The sequence below is a fragment of the Leguminivora glycinivorella genome, chromosome 7 (assembly GCF_023078275.1).
Source record: "Leguminivora glycinivorella isolate SPB_JAAS2020 chromosome 7, LegGlyc_1.1, whole genome shotgun sequence".
Classification (NCBI taxonomy): Eukaryota; Metazoa; Arthropoda; class Insecta; order Lepidoptera; family Tortricidae; genus Leguminivora; species Leguminivora glycinivorella.
The window spans coordinates 13,734,419-13,759,434 of NC_062977.1; the positions used below are offsets into that span (position 1 = coordinate 13,734,419).

General features: G+C 35.4%; 1 pseudogene; it reads left to right on the plus strand.

Moving 5' to 3' along the window:
• Window positions 1-792: 792 nt before the first annotated feature.
• The window catches only part of LOC125227836, a 106,509-nt pseudogene continuing 82,285 nt past the window's right edge, over window positions 793-25,016 (plus strand).

Sequence of the window (25,016 nt, forward strand, 5' to 3'; positions counted from 1 at the left end):
ATTAAGCCGTTTAAACGATTTACGAATTCCGCGTCATGTAAGGGGCGTGCACACTGCACACACGGAACTGCATATTTTCTCAGATGCATCGTTACATGCATACGGCGCGTGCGCTTATATTCGGACGTATGATGAAGGGTCAGATGTCACTGTCAGATTATTGTGTGCGAAAAGCAAAGTCTCACCCCTGAAATCATTGACGATTCCAAAACTTGAACTGTCAGGCGCGCTCGTTGCTGCTAAGCTTTATAAGAAAATAACAGATTCCTTAAGGTTAGTGTTCACTAAAGTTTACTTCTGGAGTGACTCAACTATAGTGATTTCGTGGTTAGGTATGTCTCCGCATCTACTGAAGCCTTTCGTTCAAAACCGTGTTACACAAATAAACGATTTAACCGGTAATGCGACATGGTTCCATGTGAGAAGCGAAGAAAATCCTAGTGATTTATTGTCTAGAGACTCTAGAGGCGTTTCTTTAGATAACTTAATTGATTGCAATTTATGGTGGAACGGTCCCACATTTTTGCATGACTCAAATTCGAATTTTATTAATGACAATATAAGTCAAAATACGACTATCGCAGATTTGCCCGAGTTACGATCGACCGCGGTGAGTTTAGTTTGCACTCAGCAAAATGAATTATTTACTTTCGATTTTCGATTTCGTGTGGATTTGAACCTTTGAATTTTTCATAACGCCTTCATATGTTCTGAAAAAAGTGTGTTTTCTTGCCAGCCGGTTTGAAAACAAGTGTGGCGTCGGCACGAGGCGGCACGGCGCGGCGCGGCAGTGCGCGCACAGACCGCGGCGACGCCGCCCGTCCGACGCAGACGCCGCGCGCCCGCGAACCGAATATTCCATGATAACAAGTGTTTACGATGGCCCGTTCGGTAAGTACTTGTTGTCCCTTTGAAATTTTTGTTACTGGTGATTTATAATAAAGTATTAATTGACATACTAGTGAATTAAATTAATTAGGTATAAAATCTAAATAGTTACTGTAAAAAACTATTGACTAACGTTATTATATTGCGCTTATTTTATTAATTTTAATTAAGTTTAGTTTATTTATTCTAAAAAGTTGTTTACTGAGGAACAAAAAAAATTTGACACCCAACTACTTTTTGCTTAAATTTATTTTAAGTATGTTATTACTTTACTGAAATTAAATTTCAATTCCGTTACAATAAACCTGTTTTTAATTTAAAAAAAATTAAACTTGCTGCGTAATATAATTATCGTAAAAACATTTTGTTTGTCAGCACTATAAACACGACGCGTGTGTTTATTTTTAAACTGAAAGAATTGAAGTTTTATTTAGATGCTCTTGATAACTGTATAATAGCCGAAAAGGTGCCAGGAGCTTTTTCCACCAATTTTTCATACGTGGGTAATGTAAACATTTTTATTCCAATAACCAGACTGAGGTTTGGAGGTCCGATTAAAAAAACACAAAGTGAAAGGGTTGCGATAATTGAATTATAAAAGGCAGAAAAAGAACCGCAGGTACACATTTTTAATGTTACACTGTATGATTTGAAACTTGGTTGGTACTGATATTTTATCATGTATCAGACACGATTATTTTTAAAGTGCCTGCTCAGTGTGCGCTTCTGCTAAATTTAAAATCTGTTCTTTATACAATTTAGATCTAACACACCTCACTGTCAATCAAGCGTCTAAGGAATGACAAACAGGGAGTGATCTAACAAAAAGTGATTATAAAATTTTATGCATGTATTTTTTTGTTAAGATACATTTGTTTAATTTTACTTCTTACTTCAATTACAGTCTATCAAAATACACTACTAACTCATTAAAATAAGTAGGAAAATGAGGTTGTAACAACTCTGTAATAACTCTATAGTGTTAATGCGCCCAGCATCTGTCGCCCCATCGCTTCGAAGGGCGTAACTTTAATCGTCACCAACAACCAGTGTTGTTAGATCTCCGGCTAGGTCTGGATGCTAAGACACTCGGAGTTACAGTTAGACTGGTTCTAGTTGTTGGAACGCAGCTAGCATGTTGTGCAGATAATCAAGCAAGACAGGTTCGTTTTAAACCAGTTGAGTTTTAGGCCTAAATTTGAGTAAGTATGTTTCTAATGTTGCCAGTTTCTATTTAATTCTGATTCTGAGTAAGTTCGATAATATATAGGGCATTTTATTAGTTATCCAAGTTCCTAAGATGTCAGGTTATTAAGATCTCAAATTCCTAGCTCTTCATATTCTCATAATGCCGGATTCTGAGTAGGTCAGAAAATCACATAACCAGAATTTTAGTATGTGCAATTCCGAGTACGACCGATTCGATGTTGATTGGATGCTGTTTACTCTTTATTCTGAGAAGGTCAGGTAATATGTCAGTCATTTTTTGGGAATGTCAGGCGAATGTACAGTCAAAGGAAAAATAAAATATTAGTTATATTAATAAAAAAAATATATTTATTACAATATTTTTCAGGCAGGTATCTAATAAAAAAACGTAATATACCACTTGTTTTCAGTAGCTTAGAACTTAGAAACATTTTTAACTTAACCAAAGTAAGCAGGTCCTCTTAAAATTCAACCTTTACTTCGAACGCGTTAGATATCTATAACTTATAAATTAAACGCCATCCGATAATAATCATTCGAAATATTTCAGAATCACTTGAACAATCACTGGAAAATTCACTCTCGAAACTCGCACTGCTAGACTCATTTTTGTTATCGCCAAATAATTCTCTCTTTACATGTCTTTCATAGCTCAAGTATGCCGCTTTTTAGGGTTCCGAAGTCTACTAGGAACCCTTATAGTTTCGCCATGTCTGTCTGTCCGTCCGTCCGTCCATCCGTCCGCGGATAATCTCAGTAACCGTTAGCACTAGAAAGCTGAAATTTGGTACCAATATGTATATCAATCACGCCAACAAAGTGCAAAAATAAAATATGGAAAAAAATGTTTTATTAGGGTACCCCCTCTAAATGTAAAGTGGGGCTGATATTTTTTTTCATTTCAACCCCAACGTGTGATATATTGTTGGATAGGTATTTAAAAATGAATAAGGGTTTACTAAGATTGTTTTTTGAATATTTTCGGAAATAATCGCTCCTAAAGGAAAAAAAAGTGTGTGTCCCCCCTTTACCTTTTTAACCATATGTTTAAAAAATATGAAAAAATCACAGAAATAGACCTTTATAAAGACTTTCTAGGAAAATTGTTTTTAACTTGATAGGTTTAGTAGTTTTTGAGAAAAATACGGAAAACTACGGAACCCTACACTGAGCGTGACCCGACACGCTCTTGGCCGGTTTTTTTGAGAAAATCTACGAACCCGATAGTTTTTTGCTTCACGTCTGTGAGTAGATTTCGCACGTGCTTATCATATTTGAGGTCAATTTTTCTAGATTTTTAACCGTCGCCTCTTATCTCTCAAGAAGGACGGTTATCAAGTCGTCTGTATGTTTTTTATTTTTATTTTTATTTTTTATGTTTGTTCCTCGATATCTCCGTCGATACTGGACCGATTTTGAATTTTTTTTTATTGAATGTATATGCATACAGATTGGTCCCATTTTTCTCAGAACCCAGTTCTGATGATGGGATCCTGGAGAAATCGAGGGAACTCCTCGAATCTGAATGTTTGGTTGTAAAGAAAAGGTAGCACAAAGTTTTGAGTCTATACAGCCTATTTTCAAGGAGTCCTTAGAAGATCTTAAAGATTTGCACCATTCGATCCTACTGCCTACCTTTTCCTCCAAAAAAGACTCCTTATATGCCTGAAAAAAGCGGGCTTTGGGTACTTCTTATTTTTTTGAACCCCCACTTTCCTAAAATGGAGGATGGAATTTTAATTCCAAATATCTCTTTTTATTTTCGAATTTAACGCAAGTGTTGTAGTGTAGTGTGACAACCCTGATGATATATAACTCATCTCATACAGAGTGACAACCCTATGCTCATGCAGCTGTGTGTTATGGATCATAGAGTTTTACGATGTAATTATAAATAATCATAAAGTTTATGGTATAATTAAAGTAATGATTATTGGTCATAAAACATACAATAAAATATAATGTTAAAACAGATGGGAATGACTATTGACCGTGACCAGGATAGTATATAAGCACGATTTTTATTGAATAAATATAGAGTATTGACTTGACTTTTGAGTTATCATTACACCCGAAGCACCCCACACTTCATGGCGACCCTAGCCAGTCGTGCTACTCGAGCCAGCCCGAGTGCGACCCCCCGCCGCCGTAACTAATCCGCGCCGCTTTTGTCTCTCATATCAACTCAGTCGTCACCTTACCAGTTGGGCAGCTCGAAGCAGCCTATGTGTGACCCACCGCGAACACCAACGCCGCCGACACCACGACCACCATCGCTATAGCCAAGTATGGACCACCACCACCACAGAAACCATCGCCACAGCCAAGCACGTCCTCGCCACAACCGCGCATGTAATTACCAGCCGCAACCGTCATCGTCGCCATTCAATTGGACTGAACAATGCGAAGACGCGTTCAAAAATCTAAAAATAACCATCACAACCACTACCACCACAAAGATGGACAATAAGAAGATCGAGCGGCAATATATTGAAGTGGCCATGCGTAAGCCGAGCGCCGTCGGAGCCAGCCCAGCGCAACATCGTCCACCAGCTACTCCGCACCGCAGCGCCACGGCCCCTTCGCAGCACCGCGGTCCCTCCGCAACGCCACAGGTTCGCACCGCAGCACCACGACGCACTTGGTGGCACCGCGTGCCACACCCGCCCCAGCCCAGCGCACAAACAGCGGAACAGGGTAAAATATAAAATCCATTACATATTCACACTAATCGCTATTATGTTTCCATAATAAGTTTTAATTTTTTTATATATATATATAAAAATAAGTATATTAAAGTTCTTGTAGGTATTTAAAAAAAAAAAAAAATGTTTATAGAGAGTTATAAAAAGCACCAGATTTTTTTTAACACTATTTGAGTCTATCAGACTCCAGAAATCGATTAGTTCATAAATTACAATACTTCAAAATAACAAAAGAAAAGACAAACAGACTCAATAAACAAATCATAATAAAAATTTCTAAAAGTTAAATAGTAGATCGCGGAAAATTCATACGAAACTATCAAGTTTTACATAATTAATAACTACCTATAAAAGGTGAAACAACTCTGTCAGGACATCTTATAATAAATTAATCAGAACTCATGTTCCATGATAAAAAATATATATATATATATATATATATATAGATATAAAGTATCTATTCAACATACAACTTGTTGCATTCAAATATCCCATTACTGTACAAGATCAAAAGCTTATATGGGACCCAAAAGAAATTCGAAAATCGAGAAATGGTCCCATGCCATTGGTATGAAAAAAAAAAAAAAAAAAAAAAAAAAAAAAAACTTCTTTTTTTTCTATAATTCTGTTTTGTTGTTGTACTATATGTACTATAATAAAAATTAAAGTAATCGAATACAAAATAAAAGTCGTGCTATTGAAATTGACTGATTTTTATCAAATATAATTAATCTTATTCTTTCCAATTTATTGTACGTTTCCGGTCGTAAATATTAATAGAAAAAAAAAACACCTTATCAAACGTATTTATTATTATTTAATAATCAGGCAGGCAGTTAAAAAAAAACTGACATAGCCTAAATCCAGTAATCACTTAATATTCGTAAAATAAAAAAGTGATGTATAGATATAATTTATTTTCTCTCTCTCAATAGTAGCGAGACCGGACAGATCTCAGGCTGTAAGGTACTAAGGACAAGGACAATATCAATATATATATATATATAAAAAAAAAAAAGAATTTTAAACTGCTGATATGTAAAATTAATATTATTTAATGACAGTAAAAAGAGGATAATATAAATTGTATAAACTTAAATAAAAAAATAAAAAAAATAAATAATTACATAAGTATGTTTACAAGTAACAGGAAAAAAAAACATAAGAAAAACGTCTTGTCGGGAAAGCAAAATCAGTTAAGTGTCGCAACCAACGATTAGCCTGATCACCTAAAAGTTATTGTGACTCTTAAATGCTTTTATGTTTTCAAACCGACATTATTAACAATACTGGGTATAGCTGGTAAATTATAATGTAAGCAGAGTACACCAGGATACAAACCAGACACAGCCCCCTTGAAACCAAAACCAATTCGAGCGAGCTCTCAATTGTGAAGGTCCTTGGGCACACGCAAAGCTATTGCGTTCTAATGTGTGAAAGCATATGTCTGGAAAAACATACTACATTTATTGAGTATGTATCAGCGCGCTATAATAAATATATTTTTTGTATCCTTAATATTTATGTATTGTAATGTAGGGTCGGCCGACCGGATGCGCTAAAATGCGCAGTGTACTCTTTAAAAGAAAAGTGAACTTCATGTATCACGAAGAAGCTTACATTATTTCCCAATGCAGACATTAAGGTACTATGGCTCATGGGAATTGATTTCTATGTAATACAAGCAGGTATGAAATCCTTGACGGCTGACCATGATTCGATCGAGAATCAATCGTGGAGACTCTTGGACACACAAAATAGTGTGATGCTTAAAAGCAATGCCTGAATGTATGAACAATACTAAAAGTATAATTGTAATCGCCAGTAGTAAAAAAAAAAAAAAACTCCTCTAACAAGTTTAGTAAGCAGGTTTTATCTGCGGAAAAGAGGTGTAGGTACTAAAAACAAATACTTTTACCGCAAACAAAATTGATATCACAAAACGACATAGGTATAAAAATTTATTAAAATAGGAATACAAATCTAAAAAAAAAACACCTTAAAAAAAAAAGAGGGGATAAGAATATGAAAAATAAAAATAACCACAATACTCACTACATCAATCGCTATACGTACAACAAATTTTTTTTTTAACTCAAATCACAAGTCAGAATTACTGCATACACAACTCACAAAAGTAACTAGAATACAAATATCATATAATATATATTATAACCTCAAAATTAGAAAGTTCAAATAAACTAACTAATTTATTATATTTTATCTCGAGCAAAAAAAAAAAAAAAAAATCTGAACTACCAAATAAATTAACATCTCTTGGCATTTTCTTGTTAAAAAAAAATACTATAGCGTGATTACGCTATACAAAATAGTTTAAATCATCTATAAAAATACCACAAATAATCAGACCTTACTAAAATAAAATGACAAAAATATACATAACTCGAGTACAACTCACGTACAAACACGTTAACAAAAAAAAACAACCAACTTAATACAAGTAAAAAGCAGCCAACAATAAATTTCAAATTAATCGGTATCAAAAATTCAAAAAAAAAAAAATTAGAAGTCGAACTATTTTCACCACAATATAAATACCCAAAACCAAAAGTGTAATTTTACGCAACTACATCCTTTCTTCTATAGCGTGTAGTAGTAAAACTAAAATCACAAACACAACGCAGTTAGACAAAAAAAAAATGAATAGAAAATACTTCAAAAAAATACCTAAAGCATAACGCGAAACAAACACGAAATTATTAGTGAAATTGTGTGATGCTTTAAAAGTGATGCCACAATATATGAAATATTATATAATATGTTGTAATTGCCAGGGTGAGCGATAATTTTTTTTTTCTTGTATCCTGAGCAAATAAATATGTATTGAACTATTGAGCTGAGTAATAGCCATAAATGAAAATGCGTTGTGTACCCTTACCGTTTGTGATGCATTTCGTCTGCACACAAAAATAAGGTTAAAATTGTTTTTATCCCTTTCAAATAAATACAGAAGTCAATATGACAGGCAAAGACAACAGATCTAATGGAAGATTGTAAAGTGTTTATGAATAATGTCATTAGTAAAATTAAAACATATTATGATCAGATGACACCATCCAAGTAAGGAATTGCTAAAAAAAAAAAAACACTCATTGGCACACATATACACACCTATACACTATACACATATAGCTATCTTAAACTTATAATGATTTTTTTTTTGCATAACCAACTAGCAATAAGATTTTTTATTATATTCAGATCTTAATTAAGAATCTATAATCAATTAAAAATGTATCCCAGTAGAAATAAGTAAAAAAAAAAAAAAAAAAAAAGTCAAAAGCCAAAAACAGTTGTCATGTATAATCCAACTATTTTTGACTCAAAAAAAAAGGGGAAAGCTGTAGTGTAGTGTGACAACCCTGATGATATATAACTCATCTCATACAGAGTGACAACCCTATGCTCATGCAGCTGTGTGTTATGGATCATAGAGTTTTACGATGTAATTATAAATAATCATAAAGTTTATGGTATAATTAAAGTAATGATTATTGGTCATAAAACATACAATAAAATATAATGTTAAAACAGATGGGAATGACTATTGACCGTGACCAGGATAGTATATAAGCACGATTTTTATTGAATAAATATAGAGTATTGACTTGACTTTTGAGTTATCATTACACCCGAAGCACCCCACACTTCAACTGTCATGTCACGGGACCATACTTATACGAATCTGACCTACTCAGAAATTGTTTTAAAAAGAAAGTGACTGCCATATCATAAGTCGTATGTCGAAATTGTTTTATTTAGAAAGATACCTATGGCGAATATGGCCTCTACAGAGTCGGGCTTACTCAGTTTCGGGCCCAAAAACGAAACTGTCTCAATACGAATCTGCCCTGTAGGCCTAGCACATGATTGCCGCGAGAGTATGTCGCCGCGAGATAGACTACCCGTCCTTATGTCATTAATACAGTTAGAAGAAGACGTGTGATCTATCTCGCGGCGACCCTGGCCCGCCTAAAGGAAAACAATCCACAATTGCTTATAACTACATAATTATAAATAACTACATAAAGATATATCTTGTCTAGTTTTGTCATGTCATCTTATCTTATTGCAATCACTACACTGTCATTTAATTATTGCCTAAAATAATGTCATAGTTACTGATAGTGTTTTACCCGCATAATAAAAAATGAAAGAAACTGTGTAGTTTATGAAAAACACGGTTGACATTGACAAATTGATTCAGTTAAATCCGTAGGTAAATGCTTTACCTCCAAGGTTATGAGCTACACATAGTTAATTACAGTGCCAAAATTTGGGGACAAAACTGGTAATTTTATTTTAAAACTACTAATTATATTTTCAGTTTAATAATGCTTGAAAATAACTTCTCAATAGCATTTGAGTTACACAGATTCTTATTTAAGTTCCAAAGAACTTGAACTCAAAACTTCATATTAAAACTTCATATTCACAAGTGCCTATAGGTACTCGTTACTGACTAGTAACTTTTTCGTTTAGCGGTGCTGTCACAAACGGGTAGGTAAAACCTTAATTGAACTTATTTAAACGTGTATTTGGTGGAGATATTGTTTGCTCTCTGGAAATTACAACTGTAGTTATTCTGTATTGTTTTTAGCGGTTTAAAAAAAGGTTGAAATGACGGGCAAATTGAATGTCTATTCATTGAATTGAGGTACACTGCACTATACAAGGGATGACTAGCCTTTTGAAACTTAATGACCTTTTTGTGCGGTCTCACATAGGCTAAGTATTATATTTGTTGAATGTTGGTTTTATTATTTTACTACTATGTCCACAAGTTTTATACTAAGGTAAAGAAATAATTATTTCGAGAATTATATACCAAAGTTATATACTTTTATTATTTAAATTATATACCAAAATTCGTCCTTTTTAGGGTTCCGAAGTCAACTAGGAACCCATAAAGTCTAGACATGTCTGTCCGTCCGTCCGCGGATAATCTCAGTGACCTTTAGCACTAGAAAACTAAAATTTGGTGCCAATATGCATATCAATCGCACCGACAAAGTGCAAAAATAAAAAGTGGAAAAAAATAATTTATTAGGGGTAAAGTGGGGAGTGTTTTTTTTTTTCATTTCAACCTTAACGTATGATATATTGTTGGATGGGTATTTAAAAATGAATAGGGGTTTACGAAAATCAATTTTTTGATATTGTTATTATTTTCGGAAATAATCGCTCCAAAAGTAAAAATAAAAAAGTTAAAAATATGAAAAAAAATCACAAAATTAGAACTTTATAAAGACTTTCTAGAAAAATTATTTTGAGCTTCATAGGTTGAACAGTTTTTGAGAAAACGTATTTTTTTTAAACTGTAAAGTCTTTATGAAGTTCTAATTTTGTGATTTTTTTTTCATATTTTTTAAACTTATGGTTCAAAATTTAGAGAGGATGGACACTTTTTTTTTACTTTTGGAGCGATTATTTCCAAAAATACTACGGAACCCTACACTGAGCATTGCCCGACACGCTCTTGGCCGGTTTTAATGTTAGAGTCAGGCATCCAATTCAACGCCCTTACCCATTATTTTGAATTTATTTACTAGTACTTGAATGAACTTTAGCCTGGCTAACAGGATCCCAATACTAAATTGGTATCTATCATTTACCTGGCCCTGATCCTGACGAGAAGATATTAGTCAATTGACTCACTTCCTGTCCAATGCCCATCACTGACAGCACCTAATGGCCACTTGGTCAAATACCGACGTGTATTAGCCATATCAATAAACTCTAGGTTATAATGTTCTCAAATTTTAGCCTCGATCAAGACTTTTTGACGTTTTGTACAATGGAAAATGACTTTCATTGTACGGAGAAAGTGAACAGGGCCTCCAAACGGTTACTAAGTAACTGGAGCCAAAAATTATATGTATACCTTTTAATAATAAGAAGTTTTTCATCACACTCGCTCGTTAACGGTGTTATTACATGCCTGCATAGATACGTAATGAGCTGTTTTACCGCCCTAGGGCGGTAAAGTGAATACCTGGGTGGGGCCTTCCACGACCTGTCAAAAATTACAAGATGACGAACGAATGTTTGAATTGTCAGCGTAGGTATTTCAATACCTACATTTAGTCTTATATTTGGTTATTATATTACTTCGTGAAGTGTGATGAAAAACATTGTTTATGTGATATAGAGGGCGGCTGTGTAGTACAGTCAAGTGCAAAAATACGTATCGATTTTATCCGCTCAAAAATATGTACCGAGACCTTATTCCGCCGACATAAAGTGCTATGGGACATATTTTTGATAAGTTGTACGCACCCATATTTTTACACCTACCTCCACAATGTACTATTAATAATCATGGTTAGTTTCACTTCGCTTATAATGGGGATTATATCACGGCTTTTATACCTACCGTGATTACTTTTTGTTTTTTCATGATCACGATAACTAAAATTCTAGTATTTTAAAATGTCAAAAAAGTCACGATGGAGGCTCAGCGGGCCTAGAACGCTAGTGTGCTATAGCCTAAAAATGCGAAAAGGATACACTGATGCGATAGGCCATACCACGCCGTGTGCGTAGCCGAATGCACAAACGCTCACGAAACGCTCACGAAAATATCTCTTTCGTAGCTAAGTATCTATCTCTGTCGCTCTTGGTCTTGCGTATTGGCGCGGTAGAGCCAGACTACATTTTCTGCGGCGTTTCGCGTCACAGAAATGCCACTCGGCTACGGGGCCAGACCTGATTCATTACTTTCTTTTGCTTAATGCACAGACAAATACAACAAGACGGCCCTTACAGGGCGACTCGCGGTCACCAAGCATACGACAAATCAGGTTTATAAAAGTTTGAACGCGTGCGACACCGATCAGTAGCGCCCAAGTATACGACCCGCTAACAGTGTTCGTGTCCGCTCGGGAAAAAATCTTAAATAATCAAATTTGGTTGTAAACAATGGTCTCTTGCAGCATAAAGTGGTGTGGCAAGTCTTCTAACACTTCTACATATAAAAAAGATGGAATAACATTCCACAGTTAAGTCAAATTAATTATTTTGTTGAATATTGTTTATTATCCGCGGAATTCATTTATACTGGTCAATATGGCTGTACTGAGCGGCGCCGAGGCGCGTCCATCCCTTTTTGCCTAGTTAACAATGCGATATGCTATCCCTTTCACGTAAACGACTAGGGATGGGGCCATGTTAGTTTATGTCTGTTGCGGGAACTTCGTACTACCGTTCGTACCCTGTGCTACCATTTTATGAAATATAAAAGAAAGCAGATTTGTAATTGTGAATAATTATCTAGAATCTGTAGAGTCTGTAGTGTTATTTAGTTGATTGATTAGTTTAGAATATTTAGTTGGTAATTTAACTTAGTAAACGTAAGTAAAAATGCACAGTTTAGTTATTAGTTACTAGAATGATTTTTATTGAGGTGCTATCACAATCATCATCCTCCTTGCGTTATCCCGGCATCGGCATTCGCCACGGCTCATGGGAGCCTGGGGTCCGCTTTGGAAACTAATCCCAAGATTTGGCGTAGGCACTAGTTTTATGAAAGCGACTGCCATCTGACCTTCCAACCCGAAGGGTAACTAGGCCTTATTATAATTTAATTATAATACAGTATGTAAACTAACGAAAACCATTTACTGTAACCCGTAAATGTCCAGGTGATACTGAGAAACTTTTACTATGGGATCAACCCCGAAATCACGAAAATATCTTCTGACAGTTTCATAGGTAGTTTTATTTTATAGTAAGTATTTCCTATGGGAGAGTAAATTTTTATTTCGCGTTTTGGGTGATGGTCCCATATTAAAAGTTTCTCAGTATCACCTGGACATTTACGGGTTACAGTAAATGGTTTTCATTAGTTTACATACTGTATTATAATTTGTTGCAAAACAAATTCACCACAGTACTGGTACCGGTACCATTGTCTATAATAGACATGTCCCATTCCCATCCCTGCTGCTAATCGTAAAGGCGCGCCATTATTTGAAACGACCAATGGCAGCACCGTGCGCGCCCGCCTCGCCCCGCAAGGATTGGTGATTTGCGTCTCGAACAATATCGCTTGCATTAGGCTTCTAGTGGGGTGTTCTGTGGCTTAACCCTTAATTTGGCAGAGACTCTGGTGACATAAATTTTCCGATTTTACTTAATATATTGAATAACAGGTATTTTTAAAGCGTCCGAAAAATATTTAAAAAAATCTAGATTTATTAGTTTTGGAAAAAAAATATGTCCGCCACAGCGGACTGTGCCAAATATTGGGATAAATTAATATGTCCGCTGAGGCGGACACTGCCAAACATACGGTCATTTAAAATAAACAAGTATTTCTTAACATATATTTATTTTAAAAATTAACAAATATAATAATTTTGTATGAAAATCAAACTGACACATATTTATAGTCAAATATCATTATTTTAACTTTTTTCCGACTTTTTGGCCAGGTTGCACAGGCCGTGATCACGACAGACTGATGTGACAGTGATGTCCCAGCAAAATGTCGTCGAAGATGTAAACAACACAAAACTACCCGAAATTAATTATATCAATGTTCGGGGCAGACAAAGAAATTATAAATTTTGATCTACCCGGTTTTCTTTAATGTTTATTGCCCCTCGCGCGACATGTAACATTCACAATATCCGCGCACTACGTATACCTAAAAGTGCCAAAATTTTAACTGCTTGGTCCAGCACCACACGCTGTTGGATTAAATAAAAAATCTAAGCATAAAAGCAGGCCACCAAAACAAGAAAATCAAAATAATAAACAAAACAATATAATTATATTTCCTCGCTTCATTGTTCGATATAATTATTAAGTTTACATTATTGTAGTTTATTTAATCTACTGGCAACATATTGCACGCTTATTTTAGAGATTTATAAAAAATAAGTATTTCAATTGGCTCTAAACCTTCCCCCCCACCCTCAGGTCGGTGTCAACCGGCGGTGGGATCCTCATTATTTTTTCGTGCACGGCAACAGACGCACGCGTCCACTGCACTATCTTTTGATACTAAGTTTATCTTGGTTGTTGGCAATGCCAAAGCGTAAAACGCACTAACCAAGAAAAACAGTGGACTAGTATTTTTATCATCATCTACGGATGATCACACAACGCGTACTTTTAACAAGACGCGAGCCTGGGGGTTGACCGTGAGTCAACACGAAGGCAGCCGGGGGTTGACCGTGAGTCAACACGAAGGCATAACTCATGTAAGACATGGTGATTCTATTACGAACACATGTTGATATGAACATTAGTTACTGAATGTTATCCGCGAGATAACACTAAGTAAGACGCGCATTCGCGCATATGGGTGAAATCTACACTGAGAGAAATTTGCATTGTGAATTTAACAAGTTCGACTTGTTGCGGTTTATCCGTTTGAATCAGCCAAACGTATGTTTAAAACAATATGTGTCAGGTTGTTTTTATAAAATCGACTTGTTGATTCAAATGACAAGTAGCTTGTTGTTTGAACCAAAAAGCACGTAGGTGCTATTTTAACCAAAAAATTTGTTGAACGAACATGAAACTGGTTGTATTTTCTCTCAGTGTACCCACAATTTTGGTACTATTTTTATTTTAGTTTTTATAAAACTAAATTATGGCTTGGTTTTTTGTTCTGTTCAGAAAGCATCGTTGCTTTCTCGAACAAGAAGTCACGGAGACCGAAATGGTACATTCCGGACAACCAACTCGATTACCAGGACTCGAATTCTCCATACATCGAGAATGTTCCGGAGATCTTACCTGAAGACGCAACACCTTGCGGGTACGGCGCCAGGCTCAACTCCTGAAAATTCAGCTCCAAAAGTACCTGATTTGGACCCAGACCTGGTTACCGTGTTTAGGTGAGGCTATATACCGAACATACACCCATACTTGGGGAAAAATTCACGGTAACTTAGCCTCCCTTTGGCTATCATTAGTCCGCAAGGGTTTACCAAATATTTGAAGGATAAGATATTAAAAGAATACCTTATCTCCGAAAATTGTACGCATTTAGATGCTTCATGCAGAAATTTCTGCGGCCATTACAGCCATGCTGTTTGTGGCAGCTGCCAGTTGGGTGTAGGCATTACAGCCATAAACCGAGCTATTACTGTTCTATTGACGTCTGATGATATATAAGATTACTGCTATCAAGCTGTTAAGCGACAGTTGTCGCATCTTATCAGACTTGCATTATTGCAAAACCCAAGCACGTACAAGGCTTGTCACACCCAGGTTATAAAAACCCTTCTTGACCATAATTCAAGATGCGGGCGATTTACTCTATGGAAGTAAACTCCCGGAAAACATAAAAGCCTCAAAAGTAATTGAGAAACAATGGCTACAGATAAAAAGTCTGTATATTTGGGAAAGAGCAACACGGCTCCATCAACTTCGACAACAACGTCGGCGCGCAACCAATACCAGTTTCAGGGAAACGGGTCAGGCCCTCCTCGTTACCAGTCGAAAGGCGGGGGGGCCCAGAGAAAGGACAGCAGTCAACCAACCCCGAACCCTCCAGCTAGACCAGCGGGCCACTCCTCAACAATGAGTCAGTTACCTCACGCTGGTAAAATAAAATATTTTTTATGATTGCTGGTCAAAAATAACATCAAATGAAGTTATTTTAGATTCGCTTAAAAACGGTTGCTCTGTAACTTTTGAACGTCCGGTTTTTTCAAGACGTTATACCCCAAAAATAAATTGGAGTAGTGGAAAAGCCGTTATGGAGGTACGTCCAAAATTTAATTCAGCTGGATGCAGTTGTCCCTTGCATCCCACAGCATGACCAGTTTATTTCGAGAACGTTTTTGTCACAAAAATCTATGACACCAAACGTTTTATTCCAAATCTCGAAAAGCTGAACAAATTTATTCCTAGAGAACATTTCAAAATGGAAAACCACAGACCAACTGTTAAGCTTATACTTACCAACAGGTAGCTTCATGGCTACAGTTGATTTGAAGGAAGCTTACCCACTGATTCTTATTGCGAGATATTGCCGCAAATATCTGAGCGTCCATTTTGAAGATGAAAACCCTAGTTTATTAACTTAAATGAATTTACGGCTTTGTCTTATGGTCTTTTTTAGCGCGGTATTTTATGTGTCGGTACTCTTATGTAGAGTGTTTACGAAACGTAAACGTTAACCTACTAGAATGCTTGTGCTTTGTCATAAACTATACTAATAGGACATTAAAACCACGACAGGTTTGTCGAGACTTAGGTTTTATGTTCAAACTCAGTCGATTTTTTTACCTACGGGAAAAACGAAAGAAAATCAACGTGATGGTTAGAAAATCTCTGTCACTACACTCTTGTTCCGTTAGAGAATTATCTCAACTGATCGGAGTACTTATTAACGCATGCCCTGCAGCTAAATTTGGGTGGCTATATACTAAAATTCTAGAACGCCAAAAATTTCTAGCCTTGCAACGCGACCCAAACTATAGTAAGAAAATTAAATTACCGAAACTAATATTAAATGATCCGAACTGGGGGATGAATATTATATTCTCTTGCACACGGAGCGTCGAGATCCGAGGAAAAAGCTTTCCACATAAACCATTTGGAAATGTTAGCAGTATGTTTACCTCTTAATATTTCTCAAATGACCGTCGTTGTGACTGTTTTATATTAATTCGTATAGACAATACGAAAGCTATAACTGATATAAGCGATGAAAATCGCATGGGCAGCGTTCAATTTCGAAATTTGAACGACCCTTTCAGACGGATTTGGGAGTGGTGCGAAGAAGCGAAACCTTTGGTTTTTTTTGCATCGTATATAAATATTAAATATACGAAAGACAATATAGAAGTAGACCGGGTATCACGAAATGTGAATCTCGATACTGAATGGTAACTATCTCATGAAGCGTTTATACTGCTACGCATAATGTATACTGCTGGTGAGCTTGATATTGATCTTTTCTCTTCTCGCTCCAATGCCAAATGTACACTTACTTATCATGGTGGAAATACCCAGATGCATCAGCTGTAGATGCTTTTACACTAGACTTTTATAGTTTCCCTCCATTGCCGATCATTTTAAAATCTTTAAAAAAGATAATTTATGACAAAGTAACAGGAAGTTTAGCTTCCCCGTCTGGCAATCCCAAGCGTAGTTTCCTTTGTTAATGTCACTAGTAAAATCCGATATTATTTACATGAGCCCCGAAGAACATAAGGTCTGTTCTGATCACAGCACCAGGAATCCGTTCCACGAGCGCCTTTTCCTGGGTGCAGCGGTGCTCTCCGGTAAAGGTTATCTGAGGAAACTTCATGTGATCGCATCTATTTCTAAAAATACCATTCAGCAATATAACGTTTCGTTTAAACGTGATTTAAACTATGGTGGACATTTTGATCACAGCAGGATCGTCATATTATGGATCCATAAACAATCATAAGGTCAGCATTATCCCTGTTTCGCAGGACAAAAAAAAAAAAAAAAAAAAAAAAAAAAAAAAAAAAACAGAACATGTTAAACGTTTGTTAAAACGCATATTTAAAATGAGACCTAATTTTCCAAAATATACTTACTCACTCTTGGGATCCAAAAATAGTATTGGATTACATTGATGAATGGTATCCAAATACGACTATATCTTTAGAGCAGATTACCTAGGTACTAAAAAGCTTGTCGTATTATTGGCATTATGCACTGCCCATCGCGTGCCAACATTCTTACTGATTAAATGAGTGAATATACACTACCCAAATGGGGTAAAAATTATCGTGTCAGATATAACCATCTGCCCCGACATACTTATACTGTTCCTTTCGTACCTTAAAGAAACGTGTCGCGCGACTTCGGTCCTTCGCGAGTATCTCACTCTAACAAGCGATAAAAGGCCTCCGAACTCAGAACACCTCTTATTAACTGCGAAGCGCCCTCACAGGGACGCGATGGCACAGTCAATAAGCAGGTGGATAAAACAAGTACTAGCGGAGATCGGGATGGACGTGGCAACATTTAGTGCACACAGGCACTCGCCATACTACCACGTCTACTGCCGTTTCGGCATGGGTCAATGTTTGACATTATCAGAAAAACTGCGGGTTGGACCTCAACCTCGCAAATATTTCCTAAATTCTGCCATCGTCAAATAGTTGACGAAGACCTATTTGCAAGATCAGTTTGCTATAATTAATTATGAACTGTGTTACTGAATAAGACTGATCTTGTGTATAAATTACATAATTATGTAATTGCTAGTTGTTTAGTAATAATTATGTAACAAAATTTAATGATAAATATTTAATTTTGTTTTCACAATTGGCATCCGCAAAACTTTGTCTCTAAACAACTACAATAATGTAAACTTAATAATTATATCGAACAATGAAGCGAGGAAATATAATATATGATCAAACGAGCTTCGCAAGCGAAGTTCGATCGATATTATATGACTCGCTTCATTGGAAGATATAATTACCCTCCCCCCCGATACACCCAGATTCCAAAGTTTTGCTTAGAATAATCTCTGAAAATAATGAGGATCCCACCGCCGGTTGACACCGACCTGAGGGTGGGGGGGAAGGTTTAGAGCCAATTGAAATACTTATTTTTTATAAATCTCTAAAATAAGCGTGCAATATGTTGCCAGTAGATTAAATAAACTACAATAATGTAAACTTAATAATTATATCTTCCAATGAAGCGAGTCATATAATATCGATCGAACTTCGCTTGCGAAGCTCGTTTGATCATATATAATTTGTTACAACACGTGCCACCGCAACATTGGCATAGTCCGCCATGGCGGACAAATCGTATTTAGTATATATTTGGCACTGTCCGGTGCGGCGGACAACTTGTTTAGATGATGATTATGAGTATTAGAAATTGAGAAATAAATTGAAAACATAACCACTTGCAACTATTATGTAATATATTTTATTATTTATACAACAGAAATACCCTGTTCTTACAAAAACCAAAAGAAAAACGCATAAATATTTTGCTAAAAACAGTTGACTTCTGATGCGGTGCCATCTTGACGAGTAACTGTCAAACGAGTGTTGACAGTGGTCAAATAGTATTTTTATACAAAGCATGTATCATAAAAGAGTCTCTTTCCATATGTTAAATTAAATAAAATTCTACCTAAGTAAAAAGCGAAATATTTTTTTTTATCACCTGGCCGTCCCACCGGACTTTGCCAAATTAAGGGTTAATTTAAATGGTAAAAAGTACATGAGTAAACAAAGATATCATTATTTATCTAAATGCTTTTCACACATCATCGGTATCAATTTATATACGAGCTGTGTGATTAAATAACATTGTCTTAATGTTTGCATAAGGTCAGGTGGGGTAAGGGAAACATACTTCATTTTTTATATTTTACATCGAGCTCTAATCACTTTATTTAATGTCGTATATTCATCTTGACCGACTCAAAGTACGCTTCTTTAAGTCTGCTTTCTAGGGCGAAATTAATTTTGAAACTAGCTTTATTGCATGTAGCTGGAAATTTATAAAATGTTTAGGCTGGTCCTGCCGTTTCCCTTTCCCGAGTTTTGGGGTAAGGGAAACACTTCGCTAAAATCTCAAAGTATTGGTGCTAGTGTGGATTATACTGGCAATGTAAATTAAAAAAAACATCATCAATCAAATGGAGACTTTGGTTCTTTGACATATAGTTTAAAATAGAAAATATTTACATAAATTGAAATTCGGGGTAAGGGGAACATATGGTCTTGAGACAGGGGTAGTTAACTAAAAATTATAATTGTTTTTAAAGATTTTTTTTACAAGTTTTTTTCGAAAATTCAAATTTCAGTATTGCAAATTAAATAACGACTATTAATTATTAGGAATTATTTGTATTTAAAATACTGAAGCTTGGATTAATACAAAATTTCTGTACTTATAGAATATGTGTCTCTGAAAATGTTCATGACCCCTGAAATCGGGAAAAGGAAACATATGTTCCACTTAACCCGGCTATGGTAGTTCCCGTTACCCCGGTATGTCATTTGTAGGTTGTGTTATGAATCACGTTGAATTTTCATATTTACAGCATAGTTTTCTTAAATTCAAATACCAGACATGAACATTAAACATATAAAGGAATATTTACAGATATCAAAAGTCTTCGGACATGACTTTTTGCTACCCAAATCACTACAAAAATAATACTCGTCCAACTCGTGGTCTTGTAGCACGACAACTGATTTTTTGTTTTTGTCAAGGACGCACACTCCTTAGAGCTAGCGCTATTTTTGTTTTTGTTTTGGAACTAAATCCTAGGTAGTACCTTACCGACCACCAAATGACCCAGCTACAGTCTATAAATTCAGAGTTATCAATCAGTGTTTCCCTTCCCCCATAGTCCCCCTTACCCCACCTGACCTTAATGGTTTGTTTACTTTAATATTTTCATACGTAGAAGTATTTTTCTGTTATTGATTATAAATATATATTTAAGTATTTAAACTTTATTGCACAATAGAAAACTTATAGTACAAAAGATTATGGGTGGCGCTACTAGGCACAAACAGAAACAAATTCATGAGGAGTGTCTTTTCAAAAGGACTTATTTCTATAAGTCAACAGAGGTTACTTTTTATCTAATTATTATGTCTTCCTAGAGAAAGAAACCTTATTGACTTATTTCTATAAGTCCTTTTGAAAAGACACTCAAATACAACAACATACAAAAGAAACAACAAACATACCTAACTGTCAATGTACAATTAAACATAAAAAAGCAAAAACACATACGATACCTACATTACATTTTAGTATATTGATATTACTTGATAGCATATTTAATTTTTTCTACTCCCGAACTGTTATTCGTCATTTACAGGGTCGTGCATAGATCTTTAAAACCCTACATAAAAGTCTATTCCCAAAGTCAGCGTCCGCCGGCTTTCAGCGCATGTGCGCAGTATCGAAAAACTGAAAACGCATTGTTTGGCTCTGTAACCATGGCAACGCATTGTTATAACGATACTGCGCGCGTGCGCGGGAAGGCTTTGGGCAGCTGAGCTGACAGTGCAAACCTTTGCGTCAACATTTATAACCTTAACCTTAACCTTACCTTAACCTTTATAAAGGAAACAGTGTGAATTTCACGAAACTTATTCAAGAAAACTATTAAAAACTATATAAGTGCATGGTCGTAGAAAAAGTGTTGTATGCACCCGTGTTTAACTGAGTCAAAAAATACTCGAGGCGTCTTAATAACGATTTTCGGCTTCGCCTCAAATTGTTACCCACGCCACTCGTCTTTTTTGACCCCCTTTAAACGCTTGTTGCATAAAATACTATAATTGAACTTCAATTTTCTGTCGACCCCAGCGGGTGCTGCCTCAGCATGCGTTCGGCGCATATGTTTGGTTAGACCCACCAATTTGCTTGCATTTTCACAGGTACTTATAGACATGATTACAAACAGACATTTCAAATATTATATTGTCTTTATTCAACGGGACGGGTTAAGGATTTCACCACATGAGTGTCGTAGAAGTCGACTGTAGAATGTGAGTTCAATTGTGGCGTGGGCGATGGGCTCGCAACTGTAATATCACAACTTTGTTTTCTTTCAACCTGAAACTTGAGCAGTTCCATATGCTCTGTCTACTCATTTTGTGAATACAGGCGTGAGTTTATGTAGGTACGCATCAACATAAATTTAATATTACTTGGTAACCAGCTAATGTACAAGTCTATAAGTTGTACAAAGTTTTGCGCGACGACGCCGTAAAGTCCATGGGAAGTTTCGTGTGGTATACGAGTGTACTCGTACACCTATGTAGGTACGTATAATTAGTGAACAAAGATGAAGTCAAAGATTGTTTAGACTTTTGCACAACACAATATAATAAAATTAAAAAAAAACTAGCCTATCTTATCCACAACTCTAATGGACTTATCCATTTTTGACAATGAAATTGAAGTAAGGAACAATAGTTATTTGTTTTACAAGGGGGCAAAGTTGTTGTTTATCCGCACGTGCCAATATTGATACCCGAGCAAGCGAAAGATTCCAATATTGAACTGCGAGCGTAGCGAGAGGTTCAAAAAGTGGAATCTTGAGCGTTGCGAGGGTTTCAAGGCACGAAGGTTAAACAAACTTTGCCCCCGAGTGAAACACAAAATTTTTCACCACACCAACACGAACAAAATACAAACTATAAAACATCAAACTAAATCAAATCCATCAATTTACTCAATATTTAGAATTCAAAATCATTATTTTTAAGTAAATTCTAACAGCCAGCGCAAGACATCAAGTTAAAATTTGTATGAAATTACTTTGCACTCTTGTGGATAAAATGCAATTTTGCTATCTGTTTTCGAATAGCAAAGAGAGCCTTTACCAGTTGGTGTGGTGAAAATCAAATTATTTTATTAAATATTTAAAGGATTCATATAGGAGGTGCAAGCACAAATGGCTCGCCCTTAGAGTTGGTCAAAAGCGCCTAGCCTTCAGAGACAACATACTTACACTAGAGAAATTTCGACGGGTCGGACCTCGGCGGTCGAGGTGGTGTAACGGTTTAGCAGTTTTAGCACGTCAACTACCTACATTAACACGTTCCCTGTGTAACCGACAACCAGAAATTGACTCCTCACGTGCATTTTTATTTTTTTGTAAATTAACTCGGAACTGTATTATATTGTTATATTTATATACAAATACATCTTTTATGACGACCGTTTTCCCTATTTTCCCATTTTTCCGAGTGACCCACATGTGATGCACACACGTATAGGCTTCTAAACTAGTGCCCACAATGTGATGCATGCACGTATTATCTCATTGCTGAGTGCATCACTCCTATATTTATATACATATTTTTAAGTAATTTGACGTTATTTTTGTTTTTATATATGTGGCTACGTTTGTTTATGCCATTTTTTTGAAGGAAGAAAGTTTCACATAAGTTTGATTGGTATATGAATATGCCTAGTCAATTGTCAGAAGTGTTTGGTAAGACGGATGTTAATCATGAAATACTCTTCAAAACTAAATGCGATCAGTTAATTTTTGCCATATACCTACTTATGAATAAATATAGATAATTTTAGAGGGAGTGATAGAAAAGATCATGGACGAATTGGAGCAAATTGATGGTTCTAACATTTCTGGTGATAGGACCTGTATCGTCCTTGGACTATTGATGACATAAAATACTTTATCAATCGTGATTATCTTAAAGATTCCAGAATCAAACAATTGGAGATTACGTGGCTTTGCAAAAACTTACTAAGACATAGCCTGAACCTGGTTTACCGCCTCTAGTTCAAAATGCAGAATGTGTACTGCCAGTACCAAATTTGACGTCTGACAACCGACAACCTGGAGCTTTATCTAGTTGAATCCTTGCATCACAGTTTACAAATTTATTTGATTAGTCTTTTGTTTTCAATATAACGTGACATTAATGCAAATAATTAATATTGTTTAGTTATTTAAAATAAAAAACATATTTTTTTTAAACAGCCATCACCTGGCAACATTATGAAAATGTCCTCCGGACGCACGTGTTTTCTGTCAAAGTTTTGGTACCCAATATGTGCACGCAAATAAAAAACATCTAGCTCACACGTGCAATTTTTGGCGATGCCTTATGTTCACGAGGGGTCGTGCATCACCCATGATGCATGCACGTATCATGTATACCCTAAAATGCTACACATATGATACATGCACAGGGAACGTGTAATACAATACAAATACTCATTATTGCACACCTTGATAAAATACAACAATGCAAAACAAGGAAGCAACACGAACAAAGGTAAACAACAGGCGGTCTTATCGCTAAAGAGCGATTTCTTCCAGACAACCTGTATTATCATTTAAATTTTGGCAGAACGTTATGTACTTATGTATATAGTACATTATGTATCTTCATTTTTATAAAGTTGTAACTTTGAATAAGAGAGCGTTGTATAAAAGAAAAGGAAATAGGTATTTCTAAATTCTCGGAAGGCTGCTCAAGTTTGAATACCTAAGTCAACAATTCAGAGCAAAATTATACTTTCTACCTACAGATGGTTGATAGGTAGATTGCTCAACTTTTATAGGTATGTTAGTATGAATTATGTATAGGTACATATACACCCTGTTTTTATCGAATTCCGTTAACTTTAAGGGAAGGTTCTTTAGGTCAAATACAATTAATTTCTCTAAGAAACTAGCGTCCTAACTCTTACGGTTATCGAATTATTAAAAAAAAAATACTGAACACGTGTGTGGCATCCCTTACCACTTCCTTATGTTATTTTTTTTTACATTTGCCGTCAGACTTTAATGTTATGATTAAGGTCCCCTCACACTAATTAATTCATTTTTTATGTACCTACCTATGGAAAGGGAAAGGAAATGTTTTTCGAATTTAACGAAAAGCGATATATATACTGTGGTTCCTGGTTACGAACCTAACTACGTGTCGAATTCAACGGAAAACAATAAAAACACGGTGTATTATATATATATTCTTTTGATAGAATATTAACATGCGACTCGAAATATTAAATAGATACCTATTTGAAAGTACCCAGTTACTCCCTCGTATATAGGTGGCATAAAACACATAATTATGTACCTAAATAAATTGCATGTAAAATGAAATGCAAACAAAACACAACGTATTATTGGATGTTATTATAATTTTGATTGATGGGTAGGTTATGCGTAAATATTATTAAATAATGTATTTAGGCCTACTAGGTGTTTCCTGTAACTGTAGAAATAAATTAAATAGCAAACTATATCCCAAAACTGACCAACATTAGTTCAGCATTCAAAATGTAATTTTTATTTTTATCACACTTTAAATTAAAGTTTAATTATAAAACGGAATGTCAATGACGACAGTGATTTACTTGTATGAAAAAAAAATATAAATCTAAAGACTGTGTACTTTACTTAAAAGTTACTGAACCAAAGTATCATCGTTTGAAGACTACAAGTTTTAATTGTTTGCCCGTGTTACAGGAAATACATTTTGTAATTTTATTCTATATTTATAGCTTTATAGACTCTTAACAGATAATTACCTACCCACGCATTTCTAACCTTCATAAGAATTTATATGCGGAAAGAAGAAACTAGCAACTTACTTAATTCGATATTGCCGAGTTACTTTCTGAGTGTAATCCATGAAGTTCGAACATGTTGGGTGCCGCCTACGTGCTCGGTTGTTCAAATTACTTATGCGATCAGAGGTGGAT